At 32.0% G+C, this 11,674-nt stretch overlaps 1 pseudogene; it reads left to right on the top strand.

The window, feature by feature from the left end:
* Positions 1-9,282: 9,282 nt before the first annotated feature.
* LOC123198880 lies at positions 9,283-10,747 on the top strand (annotated as a pseudogene).
* Positions 10,748-11,674: the final 927 nt, after the last annotated feature.

Genomic DNA, 11,674 nt, shown 5'->3' with positions numbered 1-11,674 from the left:
ATGAATTCAGATATTTTTCAAAAGAGAGTTAATAAGATTGAAAATATAATGAAATAATTGAGATTGAGAGATCAAAAGATTTGTAAATGAAAATGAAAGAAAATAGAATAGATTTATTTAAAAAAATAAAAAAATTAAGTAAAGGCTAATATGCCATTTGGTAGAAATAGCTTCTGCCAAGTGGCAAGTGGCAAATGGTAGCAGAAGCGAAAAAAGAAATTAATTTTTATAAACAGTGTCGAGTCGGGTCGAGCCAACCCATAGGCCTAATATTAAAGCCCTAAGCCCGGCCCGATAGGCCCATGGGCCTATCCGACACTCTACAGTGTCGGGTCGGGCTTTATCATGCCCGAACTTTTTTCATGCTTTGGGCCAAGCCTCCATTCGGCCCAACCCAATTGACGTGTTTAGGATACATCCTTATTTTAGTCTCCTTTTCCATGTGTTCTCTTTCTATTTAATGATTATTCCAATACACCTTTAGCCGAGTCGAGCCAACCCATAGGCCTAATATTAAAGTCCTAAACCCAGCCCGATAGACCCATGGGCCTAGCCGACACTCTACAGTGTTGGGCCGGGCTTTATCATGCCCGAACTTTTTTTCGTGCTTCGGGCCAAGCCTCCATTCGGCCCGGCCCAATTGACGTGTCTAGGATACATCTTTATTTTAGTCTCCTTTTCCATGTGTCCTCTTTCTATTTAATGATTATTCCAATACACCTTTACCAATATAATAATTCTAGTCCTTAAAATTTGGTGCTTTCTATCAATAATTTCCAAAGTTTATCCTTTTTTCAACAAATATTTTTAGATTTGGTTGGTAGACTAGCATATGGAGAGGGTCATGTAAATATTTCCTCAACACCAAAATATAAAACACATTGTGACACCTTGAGAGACTTGGTGGCAAGACCACACAATATGCAACCACACTAATCCTTTCCAAATTTCAAATGACCCTACAAACTTAGGGCTTAGCTTGCCTCTCTAGCTAAATCAAAAAACTCCTTTCTAAAGTGATATTCTTAGAAAAACAAAATCTACAATTTGAAATTCTAATTCTCACCTATGATGGTCAACATAAATCTTTTGTCTATCTATAATCAACTTGATTTTATCAAAAGTAATTTGAACAAGCCTTGGTCTTAAAACTTAAGTCCAACATACAATACTAGAGTGAAAATAGTTATTGCAAGAATACTTTATTAACAATAAGTGGTCTTCCAAAAATCACCCAACTATATCATTCTTCATGTTTCACCACAAAAATTATTCTTTAAATCACTATATCTTTTATTACTCTTTGGATGAAAGTTACAAGGAGACTCATAACCTTTACTCCAAATTTATCTTCTCGAATTACCAGTATTAGACACACAAATCTGTTTTTCAAATATTAAAATATTGTTAGCAAGAAAATTGAATTTCAGTTTATTACATTTCTTTACTTCGTCAACAATTTCTAATAATAATTTATCTTCCTTTTAAGCCACTTTAAACCTTTCAATTAGCATCGGTTTCACCTTCATATGCACCGATAGATCACTTGTCTAATCAAATATTACCCTGATAGCACACTTTATCAAATAAGCCAAAATATGCTTTTGAGTAGGAATTAATTGTGTTATACCACTTTATGACTTTCTATTAAAACTATTAGCTATCATAATTACCTTCCCCAAATGATAATTTAATATAACAATAATCCTTTTCAAGTTCTAACTAACTCGTATATCTCAAGTTACTTTTTTTCTTGGTAAACAAAAACCTCAAACTTTTATTATTACTGTAACTCTTGCAAGTTCTTCATAGCAGATATCATGACAACCAATTTCAAATCATGGTCAGATGATTTTGTTCATAATTTTTAAATCACCCGAAAGAGTAGACCACCATCTTTATCACATTGCATGTACGCACATCTCAAATTTGTCATAGGTGTATTCTAGACATGGCCACGGACCAGTTTGGCCCATGAATTGGATCGAAATTGGCCCTGATAAAACTGGAATCGAAACCGAATTGAACCAAAATTGAAACCAGATTTTAACGATTCGGTTTTAGTTTATATAATTTTAAATCGTAAAACCGTCGGTTTACATCCCGTTTATAAACCGGCGGTTTACATTCTTCTAAACCAGTATTTTTTTAATTTTTTTAATTTAAAAAAAAAAGAACCAACGGTTCCCTACAACGGTTCACCTGCATATTTTGCAGGGGATCAAAATCTTTTGCAGGGAGGTCCCCTGCATATTTTCTAAATTTCGTTTCACCCCTTTTTAAAATTTTTCTTATATATATCCATTCAATCTCTCAATTCTCTCAAACTAAATCCTTCAAACTCTCTCATTTGCTCTCATTCTCATCATTTCAATTCTTAATACTCTCTAAATCTTTCAATCAAATTCTCTCAAATTTAATTAAATTCTTTTTTTATTTTTTATTAATTTCAATTTCAATTTTTTATTATACAATTCATAATTAATTATAGAATTTATTCCTATAATTAATTTGATTTTTTATTTTTTATTTAATCCTATAATTAATTTTATTTATTATTTTTTATTATCTTTCATAATTAATCATATAATTTATTTATATAATTAAATTTATTTATTATATAAAAGTTGATAGTTTAAAAGTCAAATTACGCCAACAAGATATAAAAGTGGACTTCAATGAAGAATCACTTGATTTAACTACGAATAGTTCGATAACAAAAAATAATAGTCAAGAAAACAGAGGTGAATGATAAGGTAAGAAGGTACTGTCGGTCATTGATTCTTCTAAACCTCAAGCAGATACGTAAGAAGTTTAATTAAAAAATTAAGTTCAAACCTTTCTTTTAATTTTTGAGTATTATAATTAATAATTTAAAAATAAAATCAAGATCATATATTAGAATTGACGGTTCAATATTAGTTTCGAATCGAAACTATCAGTTCTGAATCAGTTATAAACTGTTCTATTATAGTTTCAGTTTAAGGTCCTTTTTTTTTTGAATTGTAAATTGATAGTTTTAACACAAAATCATTTGTTCATGAACTGTGTTTAGCACTAGTGTATTATAATGAATGATGAAACCAGAACTGTTAAAAGTCTCCTGACATTTGACAACGACTACCAATGACATTTGATGATGGTTGCCGATGACGAGGACAAATTACAGATAGATGATGTTTGCTGACGTTGCACAGGTTAAAGTCTGCTGTGATTGACGTTGCTTCTTCAAGCCCGGCTATTCCTACAGGTTTGCTTCAGTTTGAACAAATCTTCTAGTCCGGCTATTTCTGCATGTTTCTTTTTCAAGTCCATCTATTTTTGACTCAGAATGCACATTCCCAGGAATTCTGCATGCTAAATTTAAAATAATATTTAATTTATTGTAGGTTCCCAATTTGTCACTACTGGTTTCCAAATAATATTATTTACTATTTTCAGTGCAATATTATTTGATGTCTTCAATGTGTTTAGAAAGGCTAGCAGTTTCGTAACTTTCGTTTTTAATGTTTAATAACATATAATATTTAGTGATATTGTTTGGGATACTTGGATTATATATTTAATAATATTGTTTAAGATATGTGCAGAGTTTTATTTTTGTTTTGATTTGTATTGTAATAGTTTTGTTGCATAATTAATTTATAATAGTATTTTAATATGTGTTTTGTAGAGTTTGAATTTAAGAATATGTTTAAATTTAATTTCAGTGTGTAGACAAAACTTTAAATGGTTTTAAGCATTAACGAGCCAATTGAGCTCTAATTCGACAACAATAGAGCGATTGTTTAAGCAAAAGAGTCACAGTCTCATTAGAGGTCTAAACATATATTGAGACAATATCACCTAATTTGAAAGATTATTCAATGATGTGATATATAGATAAAAAAGATTGATACAGATGAAAATTTGATTGACCTATTAACAAAGCTTCTTTTGCAGTAGAAGCATGATAGACACGTAGCAGGATTAGACATTAGATATATAAATGATTGCTTATAATGCAAGTGGGAGATTGTTAGGGTAGATGCTCTATAGCCAATTGATTTGACATTTATAATTGTAATTTATCTCATTAATTAATAAAAAGATTTATAGTTATTCAATTAATATGTTTTTCTATTATATAGTTGTGCGAATAACATGTCTTTAAAATGGTATAATTGTGATGAAAAGATTAGACGATTGATCATGGGAACCCAATGTATATATTAGATGGTCATTCTATAAATTTTCATAATCTTGACATTACAATAACCAAGGATAGATATAATAGTGATGTGATTCTCATACTGTTGAGTGACCTCATTGAAGGATGATGACAGTTTTCACATGTCAAAACTGTTTGTTGATGGCTTAGTGCAACATATGGGTGTATGTTGTAGACGTGTTTATTGGATTGACCTCACTAGAGGATACTTATATGGATGGTTACTCTAGTGTCTATGAAATAAATCTTCTGAACACTATGGGTGCATGTGATTTTTGACTTAAGATTGCTAGATTGTCTTGTGTAAGGATCAGTATGATTTAACACTATCCAACGTATCATTGTAATAAGGGATATCATAAAGGTAGTGAATGATCATATCATGAGATATATGGAGGCTATGGTTGATCAATAATGTATTCGTCACTCTTGAGCATAGGATAAGATATCTCATATGCGAGTACTGAAAGACATTCATGACTACTTGAATCTGTGGTTAAAGTGAAATGAGATTGTAGCTTAATTTGTTTAAGTCATTAATGTGTATTAGCTCATATCGAAGAACTATTGGGATAGACACACTTTCATGTCTTAGCCTCGAGAGATATCATTGACACTCCATTATCTGAGTAGCTATGACACTTTGATAGAGACGTCACACGCATTAGGGGTTGATACAAACCAAAGGCAAGGATCATGTGACGATAATCCTGAGATAATAACAAGAGAGAACGTGGCATTGTGCAAATGAATTGCATGGTTTCAATTGGACCTACTTAAGAGTCCAACCGAGCAAGGCCAAATGAAGGATATGAGTCAATTGGCAGAGTAACTCATGGGTAAGGTGTTTTAGTAAAACAAGAATTCTTCAAAGTCTTTGTTTAATAGAAAGTTTATGTTGTGTTAAAATCCTAATTTAATTAGAATTCTTATGCATTAAAACTTTTAACAAATTCAAAGTTCTTGTTTGATAGAAAGTGTTGAGTTGGAATCCTAATTTAATTAGAATTCCTATGCATTAAAACTTTCAATAAATTCAAAGTCATTGTTCAATAAAAAGTTTAGCTTGAGTTGGAATCTTAATTTAATTAAGATTTTTATGCATTAAAATTTTCAATAAATTAAAAGTCTTAATTTAATAAAAACTCTTAGACACCTTATCACCTAAGTAGTTAGAATCCTAACTAACTTTGGATTCATACACACCTTATAAATAAAAATGTTTAGTTTGAGTAAAATTTTACACAACAAGCTTAAACTCGTACATCCTAAACACACATCTCCACGCATAAAATCTTGTTGACATAAGCTTCTATTGTCATGATATAATTTCCAAGATCCAATTGATAAAAGCCTTAGTAGCCTTTTTTTAGGATCGTCTACCATTCTTGCTCCCCGTGGATACCAAGACACCGCTTCAAGAGGGTTTTATAACTATTTTTACATAGTTATGTGAAGTCTTAGAGGAGCTAACAATGTAGGTATAATTTCTAAACACTTGTGTTTATTATGTTCATGAAATGATGCATTAAAACAGGTATCTTGTATGGGTTTTAGGATCTTTGATAATATTTAAACTTTTAATTTCACTGCACTACTGGTTAATGACATCCTAAAACCATACAATGGGGGTTGTCTTGCTAACACAAGCATGTGCCTTCTTGATATTTAATGCACTTTTCATTTTCAAACTTATCTGAACCGTACTACTTTTTAGGGGTATTTTAGTCATTCCACCTTACACATGGTCGTGCTAAAACCATAATAGGCAACCTCTATACCCTAGTTGGCTATTGAACAATCAAGAATGTCTAACAGTCGTTGGCACACTGGAAAAGCGTAGGTTGAATTTTAGGCTTTGTGCACACGGATGTGTGTTCTATACCATATGGTCACGTGTTAAGTCCAAAATGCATAAAATGCCTAATTTCACAACCTTATTTGGTCTTTATGAAAGCCTTTTTTCACCTTAGTAGTTTATCACAGTTCAAACACAATTTTATGCATAATGGGTCATCACTAAATCACATACATCAATCCATAATTCACATGAAAAGATGTTCATAACAAAATCACGTGAAAGTGCCAATAGTTTATTATTTCTACCATAAACACTCATCACACTATTTCCATCATCCTTCTACATATTTAGTATCATCAGAAACCTCTTATACTCTAATTATAGAGTGGTAGTGCATAATTATGAGTCTATAAAAGAATTTTCTACCTTAACACGTTTATTGGTGGAATTCACAATCTGCCTTGAAACTTGAGAATACCATCCTTTACCTAAAAATTTGTCTCGAGGCCATTATATCCTTTATAAACCCTCTATTTACACCAATCATCCTCTAACTGTGTTGACTTGACCTCCTCCACCAATATGAACTTGATCTCCAATTTAGCTAAAGCCTCAATTATAAACTTAATCTACTCTCAATCAAGCCCATTTGAATCCTTATTTGGATTGTCAACTGTGATATGAACACCTTCCTACTAAGGAAATCTGTTACTACATTTGTCATGCTCGGATGATACTTGATATTATAGTTATAGTCTTTCGCTAACTCAACCCATCTCTTATGTCTCATATTCAGTTTTTTCTATGTGAAGAATACCTAAGACTCTTATAATCAGTAAAAATATTACATCTGACCTCATATAAGTGGTACCTTTAAATCTTAGGAGCAAACACTACAACTGCTAACTTTAGATCATAAAAGAGGCATTTAGTCTCGAAATCCTTCAACTGTCTCAAGGCATATGCTATCACTTTACCTTATTGTATTAACACTACTCCCAATCCATTATGAGATATGTCTATGTATAAATCATACTCAGCTACATCCTTTGGTAGTGCTAATACTAGAGCAGAAGTCAATCTCTTTTTTAATTCTTGGAAACTCTCTTCGTAGGCATCTAACCATTGAAACTAAGTTTCCTTCTTTGTAAGAGCAGTGAGAGGTTTTGCTAGCTTATTAACCACTTCACAAATCTTCTATAGTACCCAGCCAAATATAAAAAACTCTGAACCTTTTTTACAGTCTTTTGCCAGCTAACACTGCCTCAGTCTTGCTCGAATTAATTGATATACCATTTGCGGAAATCACATCCCTTAAGAAATTCACTCTATCAAGCCAAAACTCATGCTTCAAGAATTTTGCATACAGTTGTTTTCCCCTTAACCTTTGTAAAGTAAACCTCAGGTGTTGTTCATGCTTCTTATTACTTCTAGAATGTACTAGACTATCATCAATAAACCTAACTATAAATTTATCTAAGTATTCATGAAACACATTATTCATCATATCCATGAACACTACAAGGGCGTTTATCAATCCGAAAGATATCATAACAAACTTAAAAGTGGTCTTTAGTATATCCTGCTTAGCCAACCTTACTTGATGGTGACATGATCTCAAATCTATCTTTAAGAGCACAACAACTCATCTCAACTGATCAAACAAGTAGTTTATTTTAGGTAGTGGGTACTTATTCTTTATTGTCACTTTATTCAACTCTCGAGGTTCAATGCACATTCTTATGGTTTTCTTTTCATCAAACAAGATAGGTACTCTTTAGAGAGAATGACTCGATCTAATGAACCTATTTTTAAGTAACTTCTAGAGCTATTTCTTTAATTCTTGTAGCTTAGCTAAGACCATTATGTAAGGTACCTTTAAAATAGGTGTTGTGTCTAATGCCAACTCTATATTAAACTTTATCTCTCACTTAGGAGCTAATCTCGATAACTCTTTCAAGAAAATATCTAGAACTCATGACAACTAGAATCTCATCAATGTTCAAACCTAACTCCACTTTACTAACCATGCGAGCAAGAAAACCTGTACAACCCTTGCTTAACATTTTCCTCGCCTTTATGTCACTGATCATTATTCTTCTACTACACCTCTCACCGAACTCAATATTAACATAATCATATGAACATATGGAAGCATAAAAAAGTCTCAATAAAAGAAATCAAAATCGCAGGTTTTACTTACCTAGAGTTTCTTTTCTAATACTCAAGATGATTGATGACCCTCTTTCTCTCTACCTTTCCTCTCACCACGTTACCGAAAAATAGATGTTAGAGCCTCCACAAGGGTGTTGGATAGTCAAACTTGAATTCTTTCTCTCTCTTTTAGGTGAACGTGAGCTTGGATAGGGATTGGGATTGTTGAAACAATCCCCATCCAAACACAATCATTATACCTTTTAAAACTAAAACCGCGTAACATCATACACGGGCGTTTATCTAGAATACATGGTCATGTATCACTTAATTTAAAATTTACATGAAAATCACCTTATCCAGTTAATGTGACAATAATACACAAGCATGGCCTTCATAGACACGATTGTGTGTCCCCCAAAATTCATATTTTGACTTTACATTCACATTAAACCTTTTACACATCATTCATACTCATGCACAAAGACTATTTTGCCCTCGAGACATATCTATGGATGTTACAAATTGTTTACTTTTTCTCTTATTTTAAAATAACCCAATCATGTACTACCATGACACCACCTAAATTTCTACGGATACATTTGTATAATTTGTTTGTACATATAATATTATTCTAATATATTACTAGTAAAATAGAAAAAATAGATTATAGATTAGGTTCAAAAAGTATTAAAAAAATCTTTAAAAATAAAAAATGTTAAAAAATTTAAATACTTTCTTGAAATTAGGGTTATTAATAAAATAGCTATATTTTTAGAGGTATACAAAATTAGCCAAAGACTAATGACTTAACCAATATGGCCAGTATAATACAAATGGGCAAAATTTCAACTTGATTTTTGTCAACTTTCCAACCACAAAACCAAATTTTCAAACCTTACAAGGTAAGTTTTTCATCATTTCTTTTGTTTTCTCAATGGTATTCCTTTGCCATTGCACTTTGTCGTCCTCATCATTGTCATCATCTCGCTTTGTCATAGCCAATTAGCTTGTTTTTGAAGTTTCCAATCACTAAACTTCTAGGCTCACCATCGGGTCGTCATCATATAATGAACCATCTAAATATAGATAAGGATCATACCAAAGATTGAATCTTACCTTCATTGGTGGATGAAAATTTTGTTTCCAAAGATGTAACCATTTCATAATAGCCCTCTTAAGTTCATTGGCAGTCACATAATTATTTTTAGGATTATTATTCAAATTTCAGACAAAGCACATATATATTAAAAACCAAAATATATAAAAAAGATTTGAACCAGAAAAAATGGGTACATTTCAATCAGCCGTTTCCCATCTGCATCATCTTCTCTCAAACCCTCAGAAAATCCAGAAAACCAACCCAAAAATCTCCTCACTTCTCACTACCACAACCCCAAGGCGCTTGCTCCTCTTCTCTCTCCCTCTCTGTTCCAGCCTTGTTCTCTCTCCAAATCAACCCACTTGTGTTTCCGCCATTTTTGACCCACTTTCTCAGTCTGAGAAAGACGCTAGTGCCGCTCTCAACCTCAGAGTGTCAGAGGCTTTACAGTTGTTGGAGAAAGGCAGAGAATTGCAGGCCCTTGGTGACTTTAATCAAGCTCTTCACTACTTCACCCTTGTATGTAACTTATCTGTTTTATTATATTTAAAGGCATTAATAAGTTTGGTATTAAACTAAACTTGATTAGTATTATCTAAATAGGATTTTTGCTTTAATATTCGTCTTGAAATTTTCTTGCAAGTTATATAGAAGTTAGTTAAATGATTATTTAGAGTTCGATAAAGATGAATTGAATATGATATCTTCTTAGTAATTATTTAACATGATATGAGAGTCACTTTATAGATCTTGAAATTGGATACACATAACATAACCATGTGAAGGTTGAGTTTCAGGTGGCTAAGAATTACAAAGAGTTTGCATTCTCAGAGTATGCAAGAGTAGGAAGAGCACTGGCGTTGTATGAGGTTGGTGATAGAGAAGAAGCTATTGCAGAAATGGAGGATATGTTTCCATTGCTTTAAAGGGATATCCAGGTATGTATATAACCAAATTACATTTTCCCCAATTTTATGTAAATGTTGGAGAAGAAATTGTAGATTTTTGGACTTGAGGATGATAATTTTTTGCCACTTCCAACCACCACAAACCAATATAATCTGGCTCTGCCACATTATTTTACAATGAACGATGTTATAGTTTTTATTGGGATTTTACAGAGGTGCATGCAGCTCTAGCAGCTGCCCTGTACATGGACAAGCATGCTCCATTACTTGCAGAGAACCAGTTCACTATTGCAACTCTGCTTGATCCTCACTACACAGACCTTTCATATGTCAAATATACAAAACATTGGCCTCCCAGTTTGGTTAGTTCTCTGCAACACTTCATCACACTTTCTTAGGAATATTTCATATATATAATTATATAATTTCTACTTGTAAAGATTTTTCTAAATTTTTTGTTTAATTTAAAGCAAGATTGGAATTCCAACACAATGACAACTTGATATTGTAAATTCCAATATATATTTTACAGTGAAATTGTTACATGGGAGTATATACTTGCTGTTTACTGATGTTTTTTGCTGCCTTTTTGGGGCATGAATGAACTTTTCTCACTTAACTAATGAATTTGTATCTTTTCTTGAAATTTAGCTCATTCGAATTCAAAAGAATTTATAGCAAGTGTGCTTAAGATTTTTTCTTTTTTTCTCTTAATGGTTTTTATTCTTATGATTCTTGTCTGGACCATGGATTCATATGGGTTGATTGTCATTCCAGCTACAATGGATACTTGAATATAATTTTTTTTTTTTTTAAATCCTGCTAGCAGTAAATAAGTTTATTTTATTCATTTGTGTATGATTTACAATTTATCAGAAGAGCTGTGCAAGGAAAACTGATCAAATTTCATTGAATTACTTTATTTTTAATTAATTTACACAATCAAAGCCCTAGTTCACTTACAACTAACTTAGGTAAACCTCAATTAAAGTATTTTGAAAGAGAAGGTTTCAAATGTAAAGAAGTTAAGAATCATAAGAGAGGTTGGTTAAGGGTTTTGTATCCATTGTGGTTTAGATTATTATTCATTGCATATATCATGAGGCCTCAGCAAATGCTGACAATCCAACTTGTCAAGTTGAATATTTTCAAAAGATTCTGACAAACTAAAAATAAAATAAAGATTGTTTCTGAATGCTTTACCATCACTCCTGCTTTATCTGTTCTTGTTTGCGTGATAACTACTACTGTTGCAGCTGATGTAAGCCCTACAGTTTGATTGTTTGTTCAAAATATTACATACGACTCTCCTGAGTTTTCTACATTTCCATAAATGTACTCTTTAATTTTCGTTAGGCCTCTATTAGGGATATTTTCTGATACACAACACCCCCCATACATTCAAAAATGACAAAATGAACTTGTTATCAGCCGCTTATACTGCCAATTTTCTGGTATTAAAGTTTATTGGGAGAAGGGTAAAAAAGACTTTTTATATT

Source organism: Mangifera indica, chromosome 16 (genome assembly GCF_011075055.1).
Source record: "Mangifera indica cultivar Alphonso chromosome 16, CATAS_Mindica_2.1, whole genome shotgun sequence".
Taxonomy (NCBI): domain Eukaryota; kingdom Viridiplantae; phylum Streptophyta; class Magnoliopsida; order Sapindales; family Anacardiaceae; genus Mangifera; species Mangifera indica.
The sequence above is the reverse complement of the archived record's forward strand: the minus strand, read 5'-3'. Positions and strand labels throughout refer to the sequence as shown.